We start from the raw sequence: 24,672 nt of genomic DNA, 5'->3' as shown, positions 1-24,672 counted from the left end.
ACTGGGGCGTGGCGGTTTACCAGTTACTCCACTAGTTGTATGGGAGTCCAGGCCTGCTGCGACCTCCAAGCCGCCTTCCGTTGTGTAAAGGCACCTTCCCACTAGCCAGTGGGTAATATGTCCGAGTGCCTATTGTTGCGCTGTTTTACTCTATTGTCTATTTTCTTCCCAGGCTTAGTATGCTGATGGAAGAGTTCAGCATGGACGATGACGGGCACTGCTGCTGGAATGCAGTTCAGGTAGGGCAATGCGCGGGTGGCGGGTGGGGCTGTTTGATTAGACCGCCACTTACCAAATGTCTTTCTTTTCAGATGCTGAATGCTGACTTCGCGGCGCGGTCGGAATCCAGCGGGAGTTACGGCTCGGGCGTTGCAGAAGTAGTCAGAAGAGTACCAGCGTTCAGGTAAGTAGCAGATCTTGACTCGCGTAGTGAAGTCTTTGGCTTCTCAGGTAGTGCAAATCTGGAAACACGTCTTGACACGTCGTGCAGATCTGGAGTTCCAAACTTGATCCGACGTGCAGAACAAAACGGACGGTGACAAGCAAGCGTCACACCTGCAGCCGAAGAAAATGCTAAGCACCGGGTGTGGCCAAGGGCGGGGTTTATATAGCCCTGGGCCTGCCCAGAACCACTAGACCACCATGGAAATCAACCCGGTGGCCCTCTAGGGGCCATGTTGAATATCACTGTTGGGCTCAGCCTGGGGGCCATCTTGGAAGGGGCCATAGGCATACATAAGCCTATGTCTGCTCCAAACAGCCAGTTTCTGGGTCCAGGTGCTTCTTTGGGCCCTTGGGATTCCCGGAATCGTGACAGCACTCCCCCTCAAAGCCCTCCCAAGGAGAGCCACTCCCGGGCCGGGTTTTTCCGGATGTTCTCTGTGGTAACGAGCCACCAAGCGAGGTGCATGTACATTTTCAACTGGTTCCCAAGTCCGATCCAGTACTCCATAGCCTTTCAAGTCCACCAGGTAATAAAGGTTCCTGCGGATAATCTTAGAATCCAGAATTTTCCTGACCTTGTATTCAGCTTCTCCCTGCACAACTATAGGTGGAGGTCTTTCAAGAGTGTCTCGAGTTCCAGGATGGAGCGGTTTCAACAATGAGTCATGAAATACTGGATGTATACGAAGCACAGGTGGTAAATCCAGTTCCATGGCCACTGGGTTAACAATGTTCCTTATTGAGTACAGACCAATGTACTTCGGGTGGAATTTCCTGGGTCACTTTAGCTGAATATGCTTTGTAGACAGCCATACCTTATCAGTGATCTGATACTGGGGTTCAGGTGTTCTTTTTCTGTCTGCAAAACGTTTCTGGTTCATTTTAGCTTCCTGAAGAGCTTGCCTAGCCCTTTCCAAAGTTTCTTTAATATTAGTGTGAGGGTGCTCACGGCTGGCGGGTCCAAAGCCTCGGGTGGATCTAAAGTTGAAGTTCGTGGGTTCCGCCCATACAGGAAAAAAAAGGTGAGATGCCAGTGGAACTGTGGACTGTGTTGTTATATGCATATTCCGCTGCCCATAGTAATTCCTTCCAGTTCTGATCTGTTTGGGCAAGCATGCACCGAAGGTACTGTTCGAGTGATTGATTTGTCCTCTCGGTCTGTCCATCAGTCTGTGGATGGTGGCTCGTGGATAGACTGACTTCGATCTGGGCCTTAGCACAGCAAGCCCTCCAAAATTTGGACACAAACTGGCTTCCTCGGTCTGAAATTACCACAGAAGGAAATCAGTGTGATCTAACAATGTTGGTCAGGAAGGTTTGAGCTAACTGTCTGGCATTAGGTATTCCTTTCAAAGCAATGAAGTGTGCCATTTTAGTCAAGAGATCCACTACGACCAATATGGTATTGTACCCTCCACAGGGGGGCAGGACTGTAATAAAGTCTAAAGATATCGTGTGCCATGGAGTCGGTGGGATTGATAAAGGGCGAATCAAACCTTGAGGCTTGGTTCAGGACGCTTTGTTCCTAGCACACACATCGCAAGACTTTACATGTTGCACAATGTCTTTCCGCCAAGTTGGCCACCAGAAATGTCACTGAATCTTTGCCATGGTTTTAGCTATGCCAGGATGGCCTGCTGTAAGAGCATTGTGAAAGGTTTCCATGATTAGTTCTCGCATTTCATAATGCGGCAAATAGAGACGCCCTCGGTAATATGGCAGGTTGTTAACAGTGCGTTGTGGACCTAGCGCGGCCCATGCTTGTACTTGCATTGGGGTCAGGGCTTCTTTGATTTCTTCATGTAGCGTTTCCAGTGTGGTCTGGTGGTTGCTCAGTAATCCGATGAGTTTCTCTTCTGGTATAATGGGCTGGGGAAGAGGGGATGCATAAGCGTCTTCTTTTTCAGTATTCCATCGATCCGTGACAGCGCATCCGCCTTTCCATTTTTTACTCCAGGACGATAACTGACTGTAAAATCGTACTCTGAGAAGAACTGGGCCCATCGCAAATGTTGTGGTGTTTGCGCCCTGGCCGTCCATAGAAATTGCAGGTTGCGATGGTCAGTGAATACAGCGATCGGATGTCGCGCTCCTAAAAGATGGTGCCGCCACTCTTTGAAAGCTGCTTTTATGGCAGGTGTTGACTTGTAGTCTTTTAAGTAAGACATTTACTCAAAAGCTCTTTAATTGAAGAAAGGGTGTGGTGGCCTGCACTATGGCCCATGAGTAGTAGTTGTGAAAATAAGTTATGTCAATGTAGATCCAAGAGGTATGACAATCCAAGGTTAGGTAGTAATGAAGAAGTTACCAAAGATTTGCTAATGCAAGTATTGTCCCAAAGATGTCATTCTTAAAACATCATCCAAGTCACCAAGTAATGAAGAACATACTAATTACAAGCAATGTCAACTAAACCAGTTTCTCAATATTTTCTGATGAAAATAACAAAGCTGTACGTGTTTCTCTTCTTATTGTAGCTGTAGAAAAAGTTCTAGTCAATGGTTGGAGGTTAACAGAGGAATCTAGAACTGTAAGAATAGACCCCCAGAGAACACAAGCCAGTTAAGAACTAGGAATCTCTGGCCCGCATTTGGTGAGACCTTTTATAGCTTCATGCTTTCTGTGACACTGAAGTCTTGCTGGATTTACAGGGATTCTGGGTTTTGATGAGAGTGTTTGCTTACCAGCACATCCCATTGGTCCTTCGCAAAATTTAAAAAAATTGCATGCCCAGATGATGATGTAAATGGAAGGAGTTGCAGCAATCCTTGGAGCGCCAGATGCATACTTTTGTTCTGAGCACATATGTCACAACTATTTGACATCCTGTGCTATAGTAAGCCACCAATTATGATGCAAGACTAGTTGAGCCTCCTGGTTTCCATAGCTGTGGCACCTGGGCTGAGGAGGATGTCCGCGAAAGCGATATCGGCAGACATACAGAGCCTGGTACAAGTCATCCTACCGTTAGCCTGGCACTCATATCTGGCACACATGTGTTGCAGAAGTCATTCACTGTGGAGTACAAAGCCATACCGTCCCCATTTATAGTAGCAAGGGCAGGCCTTTATGTCCAACTCCATAGAGAAAGGGCCCAAGTCACAGGACCAGGCTGCTGTAATTTGCAAGACTCTATGGCCTCATCACGAGTTTGGCAGAATTCTGGCGTATTTACTGTCGAGCGCAAGTAGCTATTTGCGCTAACGCCACGATGTCTGGTGGATACAAGGCCAGATCATGAGTCAGCGTGCAAGCGCACATGGCCATGCCATTAACGCAAATAGCGCCCGGCAGAAAAAGTGGCGATGAACCCGTAAATCCAGCACACATTGCACTACCACTGAGCCATGGCGCTAGTAGAGCATGCTATTAGTGCCGCAGGAAACACGTCACCGCCGTAATGGGAAATAAAGCGGTGGCCTTCTTGGAAATAACAATCTGCCGAGAATCGCAGCTCCTGTAAGCCATCCACTCCTCCAAAGCTTGGAAAATGTCACAGAAACGTACCAGGGGCAAGTCAGCATTGGACAGGGTGCGAAAACCCAAGTTCACAGACCAGGAGCTTGCCATACTTGTTGAGGAGGTTTTGGGACATAAAGAATAGCTGTATGGCCCCCAGCAGCGTAGGACAAGTGCATAGCGGCGAGCAAAGATCTGGAGACAAGTGAGCCAGAAGGTGTCTGCGGTGGGCCATGTGCCCAGGGATGGGGAGGACTGCTGCAATCGGCTGAATGACTTGCGGGTCTGTGGTCTCCTGGCTCAGCACAGGAGCAAGAGCAGGCCGGACTGGAGGAGGGCCAGCACCACCACCACCAGAGTTGACACCCTCGGAGGAGCAGATGACCACCCTGATTGACATGGGCACAATTGAGAGAGTCGGCGGAGTGGAGGCAGGCACCGGTACCCAGGAGGCTGCCCCCTGGTACCACCATACCCTAGCACCCCCTGGTACCCTAAGTACCGATATTGTATCAACCAAAGCCCACAGGGAAAGGAATTCATGGGCATGGCACAGCAACGTGATGAGTCGGTGTGTATCAAAGCCCCCCACCGGCACAGCGACATGGGAGCTGTGCATTCAGAACAGACATCTGAAGATGTCACACCAACATGTCCAAGCAGTGTCCCTCCCCTGTAGCACGTTCCACCAATCACAACATGAGTAATATGCAATATGCAAGCATGATGAAAACTGTGCCCTAACCCACTTTAAGGAATGAAATGCATGATACAAATATAAGCTGCCCTCAACTCAGACAACACCATATGTACTCCACAGGAACGCAGCGATCATCACAGGGCAATGATGATGGTGTACATGCATCCACATCCAGCCGCAGGTCCCGATGTGCATCAACCAGCACCACTACCACCCCGCACATGGAGCGGCATGAGAAGGAAAGACACAGGACACATCCTAAATCACCCCACCAGAGCCCACTTAGACCCGCGCAACGACCACAAGGCCACGGGGCGTCACCGCCACAAATGTCGGGAGCCACCACAGGCATTCAGGATGTGGAGGGAGCCACCAGTGGGTCTAACTCGGATGAGGGCCACACAACCACTGCGTTATGACGCACTGCACTGGTGTTCTCACCCAGCCTCAGTGCCACACATGAGATGGGCACACCCCAAGGGAGCCTGGAGCAGATGTCAGTGAAGCACACACTCCCCATGTACCTGTGCGTGTACGTCGTGCCTGCACACCTGTGCCCGATGTGGACACTCCTTCCTATGGTTCCCCTGAAGGCACCCCCTCCAACCGCAGCAGCCCCATCATAGATGCCGCCATGACCCCCAACAGCTCCCCTGCTGCCCCCCGCAGACCTGTCAGTCCACTCAACAGCACACCTGACAGACCCATCTTCACAGGACCTGCTGTAATGGGCCAGCTGGATGTGATAGAGGCTCGACAGCTGAGTATTAAGGCCATGTCGGCTGAGCACAACCGTCACATCAAGGCAAGAAGCCGTGCCATAAGCAATGCTGCCAAAGAGCATGGCACCTGATAATGTGCGCAACCGTAGAGTGGTGGAGGGCTGTACAGCGACCCTGACAGGATTTGGGCAAAGAGTACTCGAGCTGTGTGAGGGCCAATCTGCACATGCTGAGCAGATGCGGGAGGCAAACAATCTGCTCCGCCAGCAGCTGCAGTTATCAGGAGCCATTCCATCTACCTCTATAACACCCACAGAGGGATCCCTGGAGGCTTCGCCCAGGCGACGTTCCCTGCTCAATCTCCCACGCCGCTCACCGGAGGGACCCAGACGTGGGAAGCGCCCACGACCATCCTAGATGGACATAGCACAGTTGTGCCGGGGCCTGAGCACATGGACCCACTTGCACTGTTTGGGGGAGTTCAGGGGGGAATGGGGTTTTTGTGTGCTAGGGAGGTTTGAGGGGGGAGGGGGGATTGTGTGCTGGGGAGTTCAAAGGGGCAGGGGGGATTCTGTGCTGGGGAGTTCACTGTAACGCTTACCTGTGGGGCCCTGCAGGAGTGCCTGGTCCGGTCTGTCGACGAGCTCAGGTCTGGTCTGTAAACGCCTTCTGAAGATGCCCACAACCTCTCCCTCCGCTCTGCTCGCTGCAGGTGAAACCACCCAGCGGTCAGAGGGGCAGGAGTGATCTGGAGGTTCAGGATCTGGATCTGTTGTGCCTCAGAGGCGCATAGCACCAAAGTCACTCTTAGTCTCTGCTTATATTGATGCTTCTGCCCAGTTTCCTCACTGGACTAGTACCAGTCCTGCTCAGTTCTATCACTGTGAACTAGCTTTTCCCAGTACACTCGCCTCCAGGTCCTTCACTGAGGCGTGGCGGTTTACCAGTTTCTCCACTAGTTGTATGGGAGTCCAGGCCTGCTGCGACCCCAAGCCGCCTTCCGTTGTGTAAAGGCACCTTCCCACTAGCCAGTGGGTAATATGTCCGAGTGCCTGTTGTTGCGCTGTTTTACTCTATTGTCTATTTTCTTCCCAGGCTTAGTATGCTGATGGAAGAGTTCAGCGTGGATGATGACGGGCACTGCTGCTGGAATGCAGTTCAGGTAGGGCAATGCGCGGGTGGCGGGTGAGGTTTTTTGATTAGACCGCTACTTACCAAATGTCTTTCTTTTTAGATGCTGAATGCTGACTTCGCGGCGCGGGTGGAATCCAGCGGGAGTTACGGTTCGGGCGTTGCAGAAGTAGTCAGAAGAGTACCAGCGTTCAGGTAAGTAGCAGATCTTGACCCGCGTAGTGAAGTCTTTAGCTTCTCGCATAGTGCAGATCTGGAAACACGATGTCTTGACACGTCGTGCAGATCTGGAGCTCCAAACTTGATCCGACGTGCAGAACAAAATGGACGGTGACAAGCAAGCGTCACACATGCAGCCGAAGAAAACGCTAAGCACCGGGTGTGGCCAAGGGCGGGGTTTATATAGCCCTGGGCCTGCCCAGAACCACTAGACTACTTGGAAGGGGCCATAGGCACATATAAGCCTATGTCTGCGCCAAACAGCCAGTTTCTTGGTCCAGGTGCTTCTTTGGGCCCTTGGGATTCCTGGAATCGTGACATTCACAGGGGCAGGGAGGATTGTTCAACTAATAATAAATCATGTTCATAATGCATACAAAGCATGGTCATTCATGATTGTATGAAAGTGCTCTTTATTTTACAAGTGATAAGTGTTACATGTACCCATCCAGCGGATCAAAAATAATTGTCAATCAAGGCCTGTCTGGCCAACCTTCCCTTCCTCACCCCATCCCTGTGTACATGTGCCCCGGCTTCGGGCACATTTTCATCATCACTCCCATCCCCAGGTGGCTGCCCATCAGCATCGGGGGGCAGTGGGACATGCCTGCGACAGCAAATGTTGTGCAGCATGGCACAGGTAAGTATGATTTTGCCAACTTTCTCTGGTGCATACATCAATGCCCCTCCCGTACGGTCTAGGCACCGGAAGCATGCTTTCAGCAGTCCAAATGCCCTTTCCACACAGATGCGTGTATGCCCATGGGCATTGTTGTATGCCAGCTCAGCTGGAGTGTGTGGATGACACACAGGGGTCATGAGCCATGTATACTGTGGGTATCAAGAATCACCTTCAGGGGAGAGAATGCAGACATTACGGCAAGGTTGGTTCAGTGGGTGTACAAGGCTCAGTCATAAGTGACATTGCAGCAGAATCAAGTATGTGTTGAAAAGGTTCATGCTATCTCAGTGCAATGTTGGCATACATCCTTCGTCTTCTGGGACATGCATGGGCTGAGGTTTACATGCAGCAGTGTATCAATTAATATGTGAATGCTTATGTGGGTCACCCTCATGTAGTACGCGTACACTATTTTTCATAAAGTTACTTTCATTGTGGTGCGTGCTGTGCAAGGTGCAGCATTCAATCAATGGACTATTTACTGCATGCACCACCCCTGTGTCTAAATGCCACAGTAATCCTGTCCCTTATTACTGGATGAGTGTAGCCTTATATCTGCATGTTCAGGCAACATGTTGTTAGGCCATGTGTCATGGCATTCGCTATGGCTGGTGTTGCGTTTGCTACTTGGCACAATCATGTACATTTGGGCAGGCATGTGATTAGCCAATCAGGGGTCAGTATCTCAGGGATGGTCATTGTCGTTACTCCAACTACTTGTGTATAGTGGCTTTGTGGATGTGCCTACATTAGGACTCCATTGGCATGACTGTCTGGTGGCCAGGGTAGGATATCTCTTCTGTGTCAGGGTGAGGAGCAGCACTGTGACACACACAAGATGCTTTGTGGTAGTTGGGCTTCCATATGTGACTGTGCTTTAACAAGTGTGTGCCATTCAGACTGGGTGTGTTCTGCTGTGTTGAGCGTGTGCACGGTTTCACGTGCGAGGCACATGCATGGAAATGTTGCAGTGCTAGTGCTACCTGTGTCTCCTGCTGGCATGCAGGGATTCCTCTGTGTATGTCCCGCCCCCAACAGATGTCATTTGGCATGCATTTCAGGCTAGATTTGTACTCACCCAACATCCATGTGTTTTAGCCTCGGTGCCTCTCCATGTAGGCTGGCAGGGTACTGATGCACAGGACCATGGAGTTGTGGTTGGATCTTGGGTAGCGGGCGCAGCAGTGGGTGAAGGTTAGGTCAGGGCTACACATCATCTGTATGCTCATGCAATGGGAATTCCTACGGTTCCTGTAGGCTGCCTCATATTTCCGGCGTGCTACTAGTGCTACATGTGTGCAGTTCAGGGCTGCTAGGACGTTCAGTACTTGGGCAATGGCATGGAACTTGGCTTGAGCTGGTTGACCTGTGCCTGTGTGGCTGGCAATGCAATGTGCTCATTGACATGGAGCAGCAGTGCATCCAGCACCTGTCCCAGCACGGCACTGAAGGTGGGCTGGGCCATGCCGTGCATCCTGGAAACGGTGTGTTGGTAGCTGCTAGTCCCAGTCCCGAGGTACTGTAGAACGGACACAAGCTTCACAAGTGGGGGCACATCAGTGCTGATGGCTATACGGCTGCCTATGTCAGCCTGGATTGTGTCCAGCAACTGGGTGATGGCTGCCCTGTCCAGCCTGTACTCGGTCCCCAGCTGCTCATCAGTCAGGGCCCAGGGTGTTGGCCTGACCCTGGGGATGGCTGGCCGCCTTGCTGGTGCTGGTGCTGGTCTCCTCAGCCCCACCACCCACTGTGCTCCCAGGGCACTGGGCCGGTTGGCAGGCCTCTGTAGCTCCAGGAGCAGCAAGTAGATGTCCACATCAAGGCTCCCGGCTCCAAATGGCAACATGGTGGTGGGAAGGGTGTGTTGTGCATGGGTGGGTCCCCTTTGTAGGCCTCTGGTGTGCATTGTTTTCACCCGAGCCCTTATTGCTGTCTCCTCTCTGCTCCTGATGGTGAAATGGTGTTGGGTGGGTGTGTTGTGCATGGGTGGGTCCTTTGTAGGCCTCTGGTGTGCATTGTTTTCACCTGGGCCTTTATTGCTGTCTCGTGTGTTATTTTACCTCCAGCATTTGGCCACGGGTATTTTCAGTGGTTTTACCACCGGTTTTCTGGCGCTAATAGCGCCAACGCCGGACTTGTGATGGTTCTGTAATAGCGGGTTTGGGTGCCGGCACTATTACAGCTGGCTGTACTACCGCCCGCAGGATTTACAGTTGTGATCCGGTGGAGCGGTTTTGGCGGCACTAATACAGTTTCCCCGGATTTAAGGGTTACCGCCCAACTAGTGATGAGGCCTCATGAGTCTTAATGGCCGTGCAAAGCACACAATGGCTGTCAACTTACTTGCACATTTTTGCAAATTTACGAAAAAAGCAACGGTTATGTGTATTCGGTTGCTCTAGACCATAAGTGTATGTATATCGGTCACGGGAACGTGCAAAAGTCCTCAGTAATACGTTTGTGCAGGGAATTTGGCGACAAGCTGGCGAAAAGGTCCACCGACATTACAAAAATCTGTAGCAGCGAAAAATGCACAAAAGTAGCATTTTCTCCAGTAGCAAATGAAATGCTGCCAATTCCAGTTTTCCATTTTGTGAATGGATTGTCCACCCCTAACAGTCGTTAAGGGGAGGATCTGGATGTATTGTAAGGGTGCCCTTCACAAAGTTGAGGACTTTGTTGTGGGGAGTTGAGGGTTGGACCAAGAAGTGGCCTTCTACTTTCTGAGCACAAGAGTTTTAGTTGAGTGGTGAGTGAGCTGTTGGTGGATTTGTCTTTATGATCTGGTAGAGTTTCAGGACCGCCTTAAAGAGAATGCCAAATTTGCATGCCATGGGTGTAGGAAAGTGGCGATCAGGATTAAAGGTGGAATATGACAGAGGGGTGAGAGAAGTTGGTATCAGAGGCAGGGAGAAAATGTACTTTGTCTTTGAATAGTTGGGAATGAGGCAGCATAGAGCCATCTAGTATCAAATGGTGGTTAGTGTGACAAGGCCAGCATGCTGGCCTTGTCAAAGGGGTTAGGGACGCCTCTTGTCAGAGGATGGGTATATAGCAGTGGTCTGCAACCTGTGGCTCTCTGGATGTTCTGGACTACGACTCCCATGATTCATCACCATTCACGGTACAGGCAAAAGCCAATGGGAACTGCAGCCCAAAGAATCTGGAAATCCAAAGGTAGCAGACCCCTGGTATACATGGAGATGTTCCGAGATAGTCCTGACTCCGAGTACGACAGCAGTTGAGAAGGCCCTATAAGGGGGTCAAGAGTAAGACTCGGTCAGTGGCATGTTATGTTTTTGGTTATAAACTTTTATTGTAAAAATTATAAGAAAGGCTGGGGAAATCCTATCAATCTCCAACTATATGAGGGGTTTCCATGCTTCAACAAAACTAAGGAACGTCTGTGTCAGGATGTTAAGCAAAGCGTCTTCAGTCCTGTGTTCAAAATCCTAATCCAACCCGTACACTGTAAACTAAATACAAGGTGAAAATGGGGATTTTCTGAGCTGTAGACTTATAGCTTTCTCTTGAAGTTTCAAACATCAAGTTTTAAGGTGCAGAAAAGAAAAGAAATAAGGGTCCACTAGGAAACTAGGAAAAGGTGCTTCCCTTAGCCTAGATTTCATCCAAAAGTCTTCAGTGATACGTTTGTGCAGGGAATTTGGCGACGAGCTGGCAAAAAGGTCCACAGATATTACAAAAATCTGTAGCAGCGAAAAATGTGCGAAAGTTGCATTTTCCCCAGAAGCAAATAAAATGCTGCCAATTCCAGATTTCCATTTCGTGCATGGATTGTCCACCCCCAACAATCGTTAGGGGGAGGATCTGGATGGATTGTAAAGGGTGCCCTTCACAAAGTTGAGGATTTTGTTGTGGGGAGTTGAAGGTTGGACCAAGAAGTGGCCTTCTACTTTAGCCCAGTTTTCTGAGCACAAGAGTGGACATAAGGGTTTTAGTTGAGCGGTGAGTGAGCTGTTGGTGGATTTGTCTTTATGATCTGGTAGAGTTTCAGGTCGCCATTAAAGAGAATGCCAAGTTTGCATGCCATGGGGGAAGGGGTGTGGCGTTAAGGGGGAAAAGGAATATGACGAGGGGTGAGTGGGGCTGGCATCAGAGGCAGGGAGAAAATGTACTTTGTCTTTGAACAGTTGGGCATGAGGCAGCATAGAGCCATCTAGTATCAAAGGTTGGTTAATGTGACAAGGCCAGCATTCTGACCTTGTCAAAGGGGTTAGGGGCCCCTCATGGCAGAGGATGGGTATACAACAGTGGTCTGCAACCTGCGGGTCTCCGGATGTTCTGGACTACGACTCCCATGATCCATCGCCATTCACATTACTGGCAAAAGCAAATGGGAATTGCAGCCCAAAGCATCTGGAAATCCAAAGGTAGCAGACCCCTGGTATATAAGGAGATGTTTCGAGCCAGCCCTGACTCTGAGGACGACAGCAGTTGAGAAGGCCCTTTAAGGGGTCAAGAGTAAGACTCAGACACAGTGGCATGTTATATTTTTGGTTATAAACTTTTATTGTCAAAATTAAAACAAGGGTTGGGTAATCCTATCTATCCCCAACTCGATGAGGGGTTTCCCTGTATCAACAAAATGAAGGAACGTCTGTGTCAGGATGTTAAACAAAGCTCCTTCAGTCATGTGTCCAAAATCCTAATCTAACCCGTACACTGTAAACTAAATACAAGGTGAAAATGGGGATTTCTCTGAGCTGTAGACTTATAGCTTTCTCTTGAAGTTTCAAACATCAGTTGTAGGGTGCTGAAAAGAAATAACGGTCCAGTAGGAAACTAGGAAAGGGCGCTTCCCTTACCCTAGATTTCTTCCAATGGGGTTTCCACTGATTTTCCATTACTCTTCAGAATATTGTCACAATCGTTAAGGAGAATGACTGTTCCCCCTTTTCACTCCTTCAGTTTGTCCTCCACTGATGTATTTCTTACTATTCACAAAAAGAGGGGGGGGAGTTTCGTGTTCCTCTTTCCCCTGATTAACATTTAATATTCTCTTTTCTCTCAGTATGTTTCGATATGATTTCGTCACAGTTCCAATTTGCTCAAGAGGGAAAACTCTTCCCTTTGGCATCCTCAAAAGTACACAATTCTCTTGAATCAAAATACAGTTCTCTTGAATTACAACATAGTTCTCTTGATTCCTTAAAAGGGTATAAGTCTACCCTTTTCTTTTACACACTTTCATATATAGAGGTTTTGACCCCAGAGGTTTCTCAATCCTCCTTATTTCCTCTGGTATACTCTCCTGCCAGAGTATTGTGCCTTGTTCCTGAAACAGGGGTATGAACCTTCCCTTTTTGTATCCTTTATCTTCTTGCCCCTGATTTACTCACCTGTCAGGGCATCATTACCTTCTTGTTTGGATGTGAGTCCCAGACTCACTGTTTGCCTGGTTCACTAACCTGCCAGGGATTCCCTGTTCTCTGTTCAGTTTCTCTTTTAGCCAGCTCACAACACTTTTCCAATATTGGGTCAGCAACCCTTTCTCATTAACTCCATTGCCTTTATTCAGGTTCTTGTTCTCAACAATGTTCGTATCTGCAATAGTTCTACTGCCTTTGCTTAGGATCTTTCTCTCAACAGTGTTTGTACTTGCAGAAGTTCCACTGTCTTTGGTTAGGCTCTTCTCCTCAACAATGTTCATATCAGAAATAATTCTACTGCCTTCATTTGGGCTCTTTCTCTAAACAATATCCGTATTGGTAAAAATGTCTCTGTCTTTACTTGCGCTCTGTCGCGTAGTACGCGGTGCACAGCATTCACCCAGAAGCGCCCTGGTAACCCACTCACTTTCCCTGGGTTTACCGGCTCTGTGCGGTGTTTTTAGCATTCCTTGTGTTTCACCGGCATCTGCGCTGCCAGGCCATGACTGGCAGTGCGACTTGCGAGTTGTTCGCTTCCCGCTTTACCTTCCTTTGTGTTTGCAAGCTCTGGCTGCGCAAAATGGAAAAGCATTGCACTACGTCCGACCTGGCTCCTCTGCACACTGTGACCGTTGGCCTCTACGCTGTGCTCTGCAGTCTGCTGGCCTTTGCTGTCCTGCACAGTGTCAGCATTCGTCTGGTGTCTATCCAGTCTCTGGTTCTCTTGAATTCGGTTCACCTGTGTCCTTTTTAAATGTCCTGGTCTTTCTCTGCAATTTCCAATTACTAGAACGGAGCAGTGTTTTAACGTGTCCAGTCATCATCATTACTCCATCCCTCTTCCTCATCTCAGTACCAAAAAGGATGGGCGGAAGTGGTAAATAAAGTTCTTGCTTAGAGAAACCTGGGAAGTCTGCCCCTATATTACAATAAACCATGTAGGAATGATGCAATGGCAAATGGTTGTTACTAAAATGTATGACTGAAGGGTTGTCTTGACTCAGTCTTTTCCTGTCTCCCTGGAGCTTGTCCTCTCCCACGTGATCCTCCTGCAGATAGCCGCCCCGAGGGTCAGAGTCAGGTAGCTTCTGCCTTTCCCTGACCACGTAAGAGAGGCTTCCTTCCAGGGAATCAGTGACAAGCTTGTCAGATTCATCACAGCCCCCATTCCTGTCCCCCCCATGTGCCAGAATGTTTTTGTACTGACCACATTATTCTGAAGCCATGCCTCTGCTGCAAAATAATTGTCAGTCTTTCTGTTTTTCCTAGAAAATCAACATGAGAATCCACTATGGTGCAAAGTGAAGAATGCGCCAGCCGAAAGCTCCACACCAACGAAAGAGAAATGTGATGAATCCTCTTCCAAAGGGGGGAGCCAACCCGTTTGGGACTAAGAAGATGAGCCAGCCAAGCTTAAGACCCCAGGGAACAGGGCAAGTGCGATCTCAGGGCGGGTGAACCCTCTTTAGAGGACAGAAAATACCTAGAATGGGATACAAGTTATCCTCCCTTGTCTCAAGATCCTGATATTGTTGTTGGCTATATGGGAGTCAAACTGTATGACACTTTGAGACTTCCTATACAAATGTCTGGTATAGTTTCTGACTCTTTACACACTGTCTTTGCCTGGGATGGATGAATGGTGGATGGTCCCACCCCCTAGCAGAGTAGAGGATAAAGAGCCAATCAGAATAGGACAAAGTGCGGGAGAGCGGCAGAGCCCAAAGAATGCCTCCTGGGTGGTGTGGTCAGACAGAGAACACACGCCAAATGTGGCGGATCGAGCATCAGCAGAGTCCATGGAATTCCTATGACCGTGCTGGCCCTAAGTTGGAGCCACTTCGCTGAGAAGAGGGCCCGGGACCAGATGCTGAGGAAGATCAGTCAACCGGCACACCAAGAAGAAACAGACCTAAGTCCGCAGGAAGACAGATCCCACTACGCCAGCTGCCGTGAGCACTGTAGAGAAGCCAAAGAAGTAGTGCCATGGCCGTCCAGCTCTCTGGCTCTCCCGAGGAGCACCGGCAGGAGACAAGAGGTATGTGCTGCTACAGGGAACCGATAGGAAGGCGGCGAGAACCCTGAAGACCCCAAGTCAGGGTGAGAGCAGTACGACCCCAATGCTGGGTGAGAGAAGTACGACCAAAGTGGGATAAGAGAAGCAAGACCCCAAGACGGGGTGAGAGAGAATACCACAGTGCAAGGTGAGAGAACCAAGACCCCAATGCAGGGTGAGAGAAGTAAGACGCCGAAGTTAAGCTACAGAACCAAAACCCCAGTGCAGGATGAAAGTGATAAAACTGCAAGCCGTGGTGAACAAACAAGGACCCTAAGGCGGGGTTAGAGAGGCAGGACCCCAAGACAGGGTGAGAGTAGCACAAACCTAAGGCAGGTTGAAAGAAACAAGGACCCAAGGCGGGGAGAGAGAGCCGAGACCCCAAGAGGAAAAAACCCCTTATGCGGGGTACAGACCAACAGGTGCCAAACTGGAGAGAATACCAGGACTTACCTTGGTGAGGAAGACCAGAAGAAAACCTAGAACGATCACATGAAGCAGTGCTTCCAAGTGGGAAAGAAGGCAAGAGAAATTCATGATAATCACTTCAACTGTATCTGGGCGAGAAGACCATTCTTTTGACCTAGAGACACTAGGGTGGGTATCAGAAACCAGCCACCATCCTTTTGATTGGGCGAGCACCCTAATTGTATATTTGTTGAATTTATGTTTTGGCTTTTCTTTCTTTAGTGGTAGCAACAGAATTAACATTAGCATAGGATTCTGGACTGAGGACTTCTTTCCTTGTTTGTACGACACCCTGAGAAGCACCCCATGAACTTCCTTTGTTTATAAAGTAGGGCCGAGAAACGTAGTCTTTGGGATAGCTTAGGCCTTCTGTGTAATAATAAAGGAAAATTTCACAAATATACGCAACGCTGTCCATCTGCAGATTCTGATCTACCACTGAAACCTCATGCAGAACACAGGCAGCATGACCCCATTTACAGGGATTAATCATTCTCCGGAGTGAAAGAGGAGAGAGAGACTCACAACCCCGATATGCTGTGTCTGAAACAGCCACACACTATGGCTTGGGAAGTGTGGTGTTCAGATCTCTGGCTGTTGGGAGTCAGGGAAAGGGGGCACGTCCGCATTGAATTCCTTGCCGACTGTTGGCCTGTGTGGCCATGCCATGGACACTTTGGGGGATGTGGGGAAAGTGGATTGTGTGCTAGGGTGTTGGTGGTGGGGCGCGGGGGGGGGTACGTTTAAGCAAAATGTTACGTAAAAGTTAGTTGAATGACAAAAATATATTGGGAGTGTCCACTCTGGCTCCTGCTTCATGCTGTTCCTCCGCCTCTTCGTCTGGGTGTGGCATGTCTGCGTTCGGGGTAGTGACACATTCCTCCTCAAACAAATGGTATGGAGCATTGCACACACCAGGTCTATTTTACCAACATTGTATGGGACATACATCAGGGCTCCACCAGTGCAATCTAGGCAACGGAAACGTGCCATGAGGAGTCCAAAAGTGAGTTCTATGCATACACAGGTCCGGTTGTGGGCATGGTTGTAGGCGGTCTCATGCGGTGTACGTGGATCACACACAGGAGTCATCAGCCACGCCGGCTGTGTATATCCAGTCACCTGCATGGGGTGAAACACTGGCATTAGTCACTTGTGACATACCTGGATATGCTCACACACTGTGTCGGGGAGCTGGTCGACGTGTGCATGCATGTGTACATCCCGCCCATGCAATGTGTGCTGTCCATGCGGCTTTTGTGTATGGTGACATGCATACTTTTGCCTATACATGCATCCTGTGGGAATGTGGCGTGTGTTCTGTGCCGTGTCCCAGGTGACTGCCGTCAGCGTGTGTATCCAGGAGTGTCTGACGGGTGCATGCTCCCATGGATGCCCTCTATCGTTAGTGCTGATGCTGCCTGGGTACAGCTAGTCATCCACTTGTCATGTCATGCTTCATTTCTGTGTTGCCTCACCCACAATCCAGGTCAGTTATCCTCTGTGCCTCTCCATGAATCCTGGCAGTGTGCTGTTGCGTAGGACCATGGAGTTGTGGGTGGATCCTGGGTAGGGCACAGCAGTGGGTGATGATGAGGTCAGGCCCGCAGGTAACCTGCACGTTGAGGGAGTGTTAATGCTTCCAGTTTCTGTACACAGCCTCATGGGCCTGGGGTGCCACCTACCTAGAAGACCTTCATGGAAGTGTGGTTTACACTCCGCATTGCTGGACTGTATGCTTGTAGACAAGTTTCTTTTTATTTTAGTTTGTGTGCATTATTTGGTATGTCACCAACTCCATGTAGTGATCCTTGTATGCTACAAGCTAAATTTGCTGTGGCTACAGTTGAGTCTGAGGTAAGTCCGCAGCTATGAGGTACGGTGAAGCCTAGCCAAACCCGTTTTGCATGGAATACCCACAGAATGACTTTGGTGAACTCGTATGTAGGTGGAACCTTGATGGGCACTTCCTATGCTTGGAAAACTGACACCTTTAGTCCCACCCGTTTTCCATTATTTAATCAAATCTGTTTTGAATAAAGTCACTTGTAAGCCTAACAGTGTTGGTACCAGAAGAAACGTGATAAATATTAATTTGATTTCATAGTAAGAGAGAAGAAAAGGAAATTAAGATATAATTTAAGGAGGTTACAAATCACTATAGTACCAGTCACTGTAGATGAACCTCTCACGCCATCCATAAAACAAAAAACTTATTGTAAATGGGTTGAACATCATCAGAGAATTGCTCTTCAAAGAGACACAGAAAATATGCTTAATATCTTAATTTAAAATAAGTGATGTGAGCTTTTGGACGATGGTAAATGCATGGGATGAACATCAAGTTCAAATATCCGAATTTAGCTGGACTGAGCATTATTCCATATGAAATATTATGCATAAGGTAAACATCGACCCGATCATAATAGAGACCTAAGGGACGCACCCCTCATCCCCACCCCCAACTATTCTTTGTATTTGACCTCAAGGGATCTTGGAAATGATCAAAATGGTGAGCTCTTCCCGTGCTCCCGGCCCTAATCGATTGGCCAATTGCTTATTTAAGTCTGCACCTGATACATGGGCCACTATATTAAGACTGTATTTCAACAATATTTTAGATTCTTAGAACATTTTGGAAACTTTCCAAAATCATGGGAAACTTTGTACATAGTCGCCATGTTTGAAAAGGGACTGCGCTCGGATCCCATCAACTATCGCCCTATTGCAGTCACGGATACGAACAGCATATTTTTGCATCCACGTTTTTGACGCATTTTGCGTGGGCCGCATATTTTTCAGACCGGGTTCCGGAAATTAATGGGAACTTCAGTGAATGGTTTCATCCTTAAATGTCTATTTGAGATGGTCAAAGGGAATAAATACTAAACGATCAACATACCCTCAATTGACCTCTCAATGACGTCTGACCTCGTGAACAGAGAGAGAGGTTAAGGTCCAAGTTAGTCAGATGGGGTATACCACCTGGTTTCTTAATTCTTATCATTAAACCGCATTCAAATTCAAACATCCATGTAAGGCAGGATGTTCAGGGTAGATTAGCAAAGCAAATTTTGACTACCTCTGGGCTTGCACAGGGTTGTATTTCAGCCCATGTTTATTTAACTTATATGTTTCTGACCTGGACGAGTACTCCGAGAAGGCCTGACGTATTTCCCCGAAATTGGCTGCTACTAAAATAATGTATTTAGCACACGCAGACAACTTTTTATTGGTAGACTGTGTTAAGGTTCCGCTTCTCTGCGAAGCGTCCCCACAGAAGGCCCTGCTTCGTCCTGTAATGATACGCGGGAGCCGGGGTATGTTTCAATCTTCTTTATTAACACCTCGGCGGAACTGCCAAGCCCACCTCCCCGTCCCTCCCCTTCCCCTGACGTCACGTCCTGGACGTCATGTCCTTTGGGCCCCAACGGAGGCCCGCCCACACAACGATGTGGGCAACCTGACATCTCCCCCCTTTTTAACATGCGAGTTCAGGGGCTCCCTTCTTACCCCATCTCCTCAATGAGTCGTGTTGGCTTCATGCGGCTACTCTGCGGTCGTTTTGCCTTAGTCAGGGTTGGTACTTCCCTGGCGGGTGTGGGGAGGTGCGCCTCGCCTTCTGACTGTTCCCCGTCTCCTTGGTACGCTTCTTCGCGTGGTCTTTCCTCATCGCTGTCTCTGTCCCATGTCCATTGAGCTTCTTGAGTCAGTCTGACTCGTTTGAAATGCGAGCTGTTCCTGGTCACCATTGAGCAGTCGTCCCTTTGTGCTGTGACCATGGAGCCCTTCTTGTGCGTCACGACCAGGGGTGTGGGTGCAAAGGTGGCTTCTTCTTTCCGATTCTTGGGTTGCCTGAGCCATACTTCGTCTCCTGGTTGCATTATGTTCTCGCAAGCTCTCCTTTTCCTGTCCGTGATCTCTTTCGTCTTTGCTTTCCTCGCGGTGTCATTTGCTTTTGCTTCTTGTTCTAGTGGCGTCAGTTCTTGTGGCCTTGGGTCTTCCGGTAGTCTCGTGGTGATCGGTCTTCAGAACAGCAGGTCGGCTGGGCACACTCCCGTCGTGCTGTGGGGCGTGTGCCTGTATTCTCGTAGTAATTGATTAAGGGCCTGCTCAAATGGCTTGTTTTGTACATGGGCGATTTGGAGGGTCCTCTTTATGTTGGCCATGATCCTTTCGACCATGCCGTTGGCCTGAGGCCATCGGGGGGTTATACGTCGATGTTGAAACCCCATGTATTTTGCGAATTGCTGGAAGTCTTGACTTATGAACGTAGGACCGTTGTCGGACTTTATGATCTTGGGGATGCCATAGGCAGAGAGCATCCTGTCAAGTGCCGGAATGACGCTCGATGTGGCGCTGCTTTCTACTATCTGGGTGTCCGGGTATCTTGAGTGTTCGTCCATAAGTACGACCACGTGTGTCCCATTGTTCAGTGGTCCGAATAGGTCTACTGATAGCTCCTCCCACACTTTGTTTGGCAGCGGTGATGATTGTAATGGGTTTGGGTGTGGCGGGGCGCCACTTGCGCGCACACGTGGCAGCTTCCCACAATGGTTTCTACCAAGCGATCGAGTTGAGGGAACCAGACTTTCTGGCGAAGGAGGCGCTTTGTGGCGACTACGCCTCGGTGTCCTTCATGCGCTAGGTGCACTATCCTCTCCCGGAGCGTTCTCGGGATGACGACCTTGCATCCCTTTAATATGATGTTGTCCTCTACCACAGTCAGCTCTTCCCGGACCTGGTCCAGCCACTTGACGTCTTCCTTCGTAGTGTCCGATTCTCCTCTGGCCTGATGTTTCATGAGGGTCGTCTTGTCCATCTGTAGGCAGTGTCGAGCGATTCGCAGTGCTGGGTCCGCCTCTGATTGTATCAATAGTTCCTGCCACCCTACTGGGAGTGGTTGCAGGTGATGTATGATGTAATTTATGTACGCGTCCGCTATGGACGGTTGAGATGCTGTCGTGGACATGGGATGCCGGGAGAGGTAATCCGCTGGGTTTTCTTCCTTCCCTGGCCGGTGCAGTATTTGGAACCTGTAATCCTGTAGGCGTAGGCCCCATCTGGCTATTCTCGGCGGCATCCTGGCCTTCGGGCTGCCGTATATGGTGAGCAGTGCCTGGTGGTCCGTGATGATGGTGAATTCCTTGCCAAACAGGAAGAGATGAAAATATTCGCAGGCCCAGACGACCGCGAGGCTCTCTTTTTCTGCCTGTGAGTGTGCCTGTTCCGTGGTTGTCAGGCTCCGGCTGGCATATGCTACCACATGTGTGATGTGTGGCTCCCTGGGATCTTTCTGGGTCAATATGGCGCCGAGTCCCACCGGGCTGGCATCCACTATTAGATCGGTGTCGCGGCTGGCATCAAAATATGCCATGTCTTCCGCCTGTGCGATGGCCTTCCTTATCGCCTCAAACGCTGCTTGACACTCTTTCGACCATGTGAATGGCGTGTCCTTCCGGGTGAGTAAGCACAGGGGGTTACTGACTGTGGCGTAGTCTTTCAGGTATCTGGAGCAGTAGCTGGCCAATCCTAGAAACAACCTTAGGTCTGTGGTGTTCACGGGGGGCGTGGCTGAGTTGAGGGCTTCTACTTTTTCCGGGTCGGGTCTCATGCCTTTATCAGAGAAGATGTGCCCGAAGAACCTCAAAGATCCTTTCGAGAACTCACAGTTAGATTTGTTCAAGGTTAGCCCTGCGTCGTCCAGTGCTTGGCATACCCTGTGCAGTGCCAGGTCGTGTTCTTCCTGTGATTTGCCGTAGACCAGGACGTCGTCCGAATAGTTCAGACAGTTGGGGACGTGTCTGATAACCTTGTGAATCTCCTCCTGAAAGATCTCAGCGGCAGAGGATATGCCGAAGCTGAGTCTTTTATATTGAAACAGGCCGAGATGAGTGACAATTGTAGTGATGTAGCGGGACTCCGGTGCAATTTCAATTTGGTGGTATCCTTTCGTAAAGTCCAACTTGGAGAAAACTCTCGCCCCGTGGAGAAGGTGAATCATGTCCGTGATCCTGGGCGCCTGATGCCTTTCTCTTTCAATGGCTGTGTTGGCTCTGCGCATGTCTATGCATAACCGTATGGATCCTTCTGGTGACTTCTTGGGGACGGGGACGATGGGTGATACCCATGGCGTCGGGCCTGACACAGGTTCTATGACGTTCATTTTGATGAGCTTGTCCAACTCTTCTTCCACCTGCCTCTGGATATTCAATGGAATGCCTCGATAATGTTGGGCCACTGGTTTGACCTGAGGATTGATGTGGAGGTGTACTTTCCCGTTTCGCAGTTTGCCTAGGCCAGTGAAGAGCTTTGGGAATGAGTTTTCGATTGCGTCTGGTTTTGCAAAGTACTTGTGGGCCATCAGCTGGTATAAGATGTGTACTAGTCCCATGTCTACTGCTGTCCGGAAGCTCAATATGCATCCGCTGTTAGCTTCTGTGTCTAGAATGTATAGTGGGATCTTTGCGGAGTGCCCTTTATGTGTACACCAGGCTGTGATCATGCCTTTGCATGGCAGGGGTGTCGTGGAGCCATAGGGATATATGTTTACTGTGGCCTTCCTAATTCTAGGCCGAGTGGTCAGGGACTGATATGCGCTTTCACTGATAATGTGACCGTCGCCCCGGTGTCTACGAGAAATTTTAGTGGGGTGTCATTCACTTGAAGTGTCAATATGGGGCTGTCTTGGGTGGCCGCAGTGTTGTCCTGTAGGGCCCACACATATCCTTTCCTCCTTTGATCCTCCTCTGACGATGGGGTGTCACTGCTAGTGGGGGACCTGGTCTCAACATACCTTACAAAATGCCGTCTGTGTGATCGTCTCATGTCCTCTGACGAGTGTTTATCTTCGCGCGTGTACCGGCTTCTGCGGCCGCTGTCTTCTTTTCGGGCGCGCCTTCTTTCGTTGTCCACTGCGGGTCTGGTAGGACTCTGGTTGGTGGGCCGGCGCCTGTCTTGGTAGCAATGTTTAGGTGGTGTGTGTGTTGGAGCGTTTTTGCACATGGCCCTGTAGTGGTCCATTTCCCCACATGCGGCGCACTTTTGACCTACAGCCGGGCATGTCCCTGTGTGTGGGTATTCGTAGCCGCATTTATAACATGTGGCTTCGAGGTGTTTGTTGCCTTGATTGGGGTGGGTATACAGTTTGTTGATCGACTCAGTGTTTTCACTGTGTTGATGTATGGACACTTTTCCTAGGCTATCTAATTGAGAGTCCACCGCTGCTTCCATGCGGGCCAGCGCTAGGATTTCTTCTAGGGATCGTTGTTTCTGTAGGAGCTGCTTGCGAAAAGGCTGCGAGAGGCACCCGGCGATTACTTGGGACCTGAGTGCCTCTTCATTGGAGTATCTGTGGAATTCACAATGTTTCAGTTTGATGCGGAGGCGCATCACGAAATTGTCTATTGACTCCCCTTTTTCCTGTCTTGTTGTGTGGAACATGTGGCGTTCATAGTCTACGTTTGTATGTGGCGTAAAGTATTCAGACAGTTTGGCGTGTAGCTCCCCGTATGTGACTGTTTCTACGTCCAGCAGCTCCCCCGCAATGTCTCTTACCGCCGGTCCCACTGCCATGAACAGTGTGTTTTTCAATCTTGTGTCGTCCGTCAATCCTATGGCACCTGTGTAGAACTTGAAGTCCCGTAGCCATATATTCCATCTGGGCCCTAGATTAGAGGTATCTCTAATCTCGAAAGGGTAGGGCATGTGCATGACTTGGGATGCTCCTCCCTCCTGGTGTGCATGTTGGCTGTTGTCTTGCGCGGTATCCGCGTTTCCAGGCGCTGCCGCCGCCAATCCTGCCCCTCCCGAGGAGGATGCTGGCGTGGTCGCCGTGTCCGACATGTCTGTGTTGCTGTGATGAGTCTGTGTGCCCGTGGATGACTATGGCGCCTGTGACTGGGCTCGGGCAGCTCTGGCAGCGCTGCTGCTGCGTGTGGGGGACCTTCTTCCTCCACTCACCCTTTTGTTGCAGTGCGGCCTTGTTTTCCTGGTCTGCGCGGTCTCACACCGCTCGTGGGAGGGAGGTCGTGGTTTATGAAGTGGCTCAAGAGGACGGCTTCCTCCACATGCCAATCTCTCGTTAGCCAGTCTCACAGGGCATGCCAGCACTCCCTCATGCGGGATGCCCGTGTGTTGTCCTTGGGCCCTTGTTATGCGGGAGGCGGGGCCACACAGAATCAGCGCTCCTGTACTCGTGGGGTGCCCGTGTGCTGATCCCGTGCCTCTGTCACGCGGGAGGCGGGTGCCCGTGTGCTGATCCCGGGCTGCCCGTGTGCTGATCCCGGGCCTTTGTCACGCGGGAGGCGGGGCCGTGCAGAGTCGCCCGCCGTGTCCGATGCGCGCCGACGCGCTATACTGCTCGACCGCAGACCTCGGCACGGCGCCAGCGGGAGTCCGTGCCCGCTCGTCGCCAGTGTTAAGGTTCCGCTTCTCTGCGAAGCGTCCCCACAGAAGGCCCTGCTTCGTCCTGTAATGATACGCGGGAGCCGGGGTATGTTTCAACCTTCTTTATTTACACCTCTGCGGAACTGCCAAGCCCACCTCCCCGTCCCTCCCCTTCCCCTGATGTCACGTCCTGGACGTCATGTCCTTTGGGCCCCAATGGAGGCCCGTCCACACAACGATGTGGGCAACCTGACAGACTGTACTTTTGTCAGATTACAAAGATGTTTATGTGCCTTTGCCAATTTTACAGGCGATAACGGTCTGAAAGTAAATCTGAATGAAACTAAGATTTTTCAGTTTAATGCGAGGAAGAAAAGGAATAATCGGGCTGGCCAATATGTGTTGTGTAAGGAAACCTTAGAAAAGGTAGAGTGCTTAAAATACCTCAGATTCCCTATTAGGACCAACCCTACAAAAAGGAAGGTTGATGAACATTTAAGACAACAAGCTGTCCTTCTGGCCGGCCAAATGTCGAGGATTATTTGCAAATATTGTAGATTTTCAGTGCGCTCGCTCGATAAATTCTACCAGGGCAAAGTGGTCCCCCCAAAGATTGTTTATGGAACAGAGGTCTGTAAGGAATTCATGTTGGCAAAAGTAAAGCCAGAGACAAGTGATCACAGTTCAAGGTTGTTTATTGAACTTTATAATGGGTGAGATAAACGCCTAATCTAAAACTAAATTTAAGATGGGAGCAAGCTACGACCATCAAATCATAATAAGGCAGTCCTAGTGGTGTCTTGTCAAATAAAAAGGGCCTATACTAAAAAAATAATATTGCCAATCCTTACCACTAAGTTACAAAAAGAGTGTGGGATAATGTTCACCAGAAAAGAAAGAAGTGTTCATAAAATGATAAGTCAGGATGGTATGGCTGGGTCTCCCCCACGTCTTTAGCACGGGACAAGGCAGGACTTCTGAGCACACCGCACTCCCGGGCCTCTCCAGCACAA

The sequence above is a fragment of the Ambystoma mexicanum genome, chromosome 2p, assembly GCF_040938575.1.
Source record: "Ambystoma mexicanum isolate Mex_15411 chromosome 2p, UKY_AmexF1_1, whole genome shotgun sequence".
In the NCBI taxonomy this organism is placed as follows: domain Eukaryota; kingdom Metazoa; phylum Chordata; class Amphibia; order Caudata; family Ambystomatidae; genus Ambystoma; species Ambystoma mexicanum.
Note: the sequence above shows the minus strand (reverse complement) of the source record.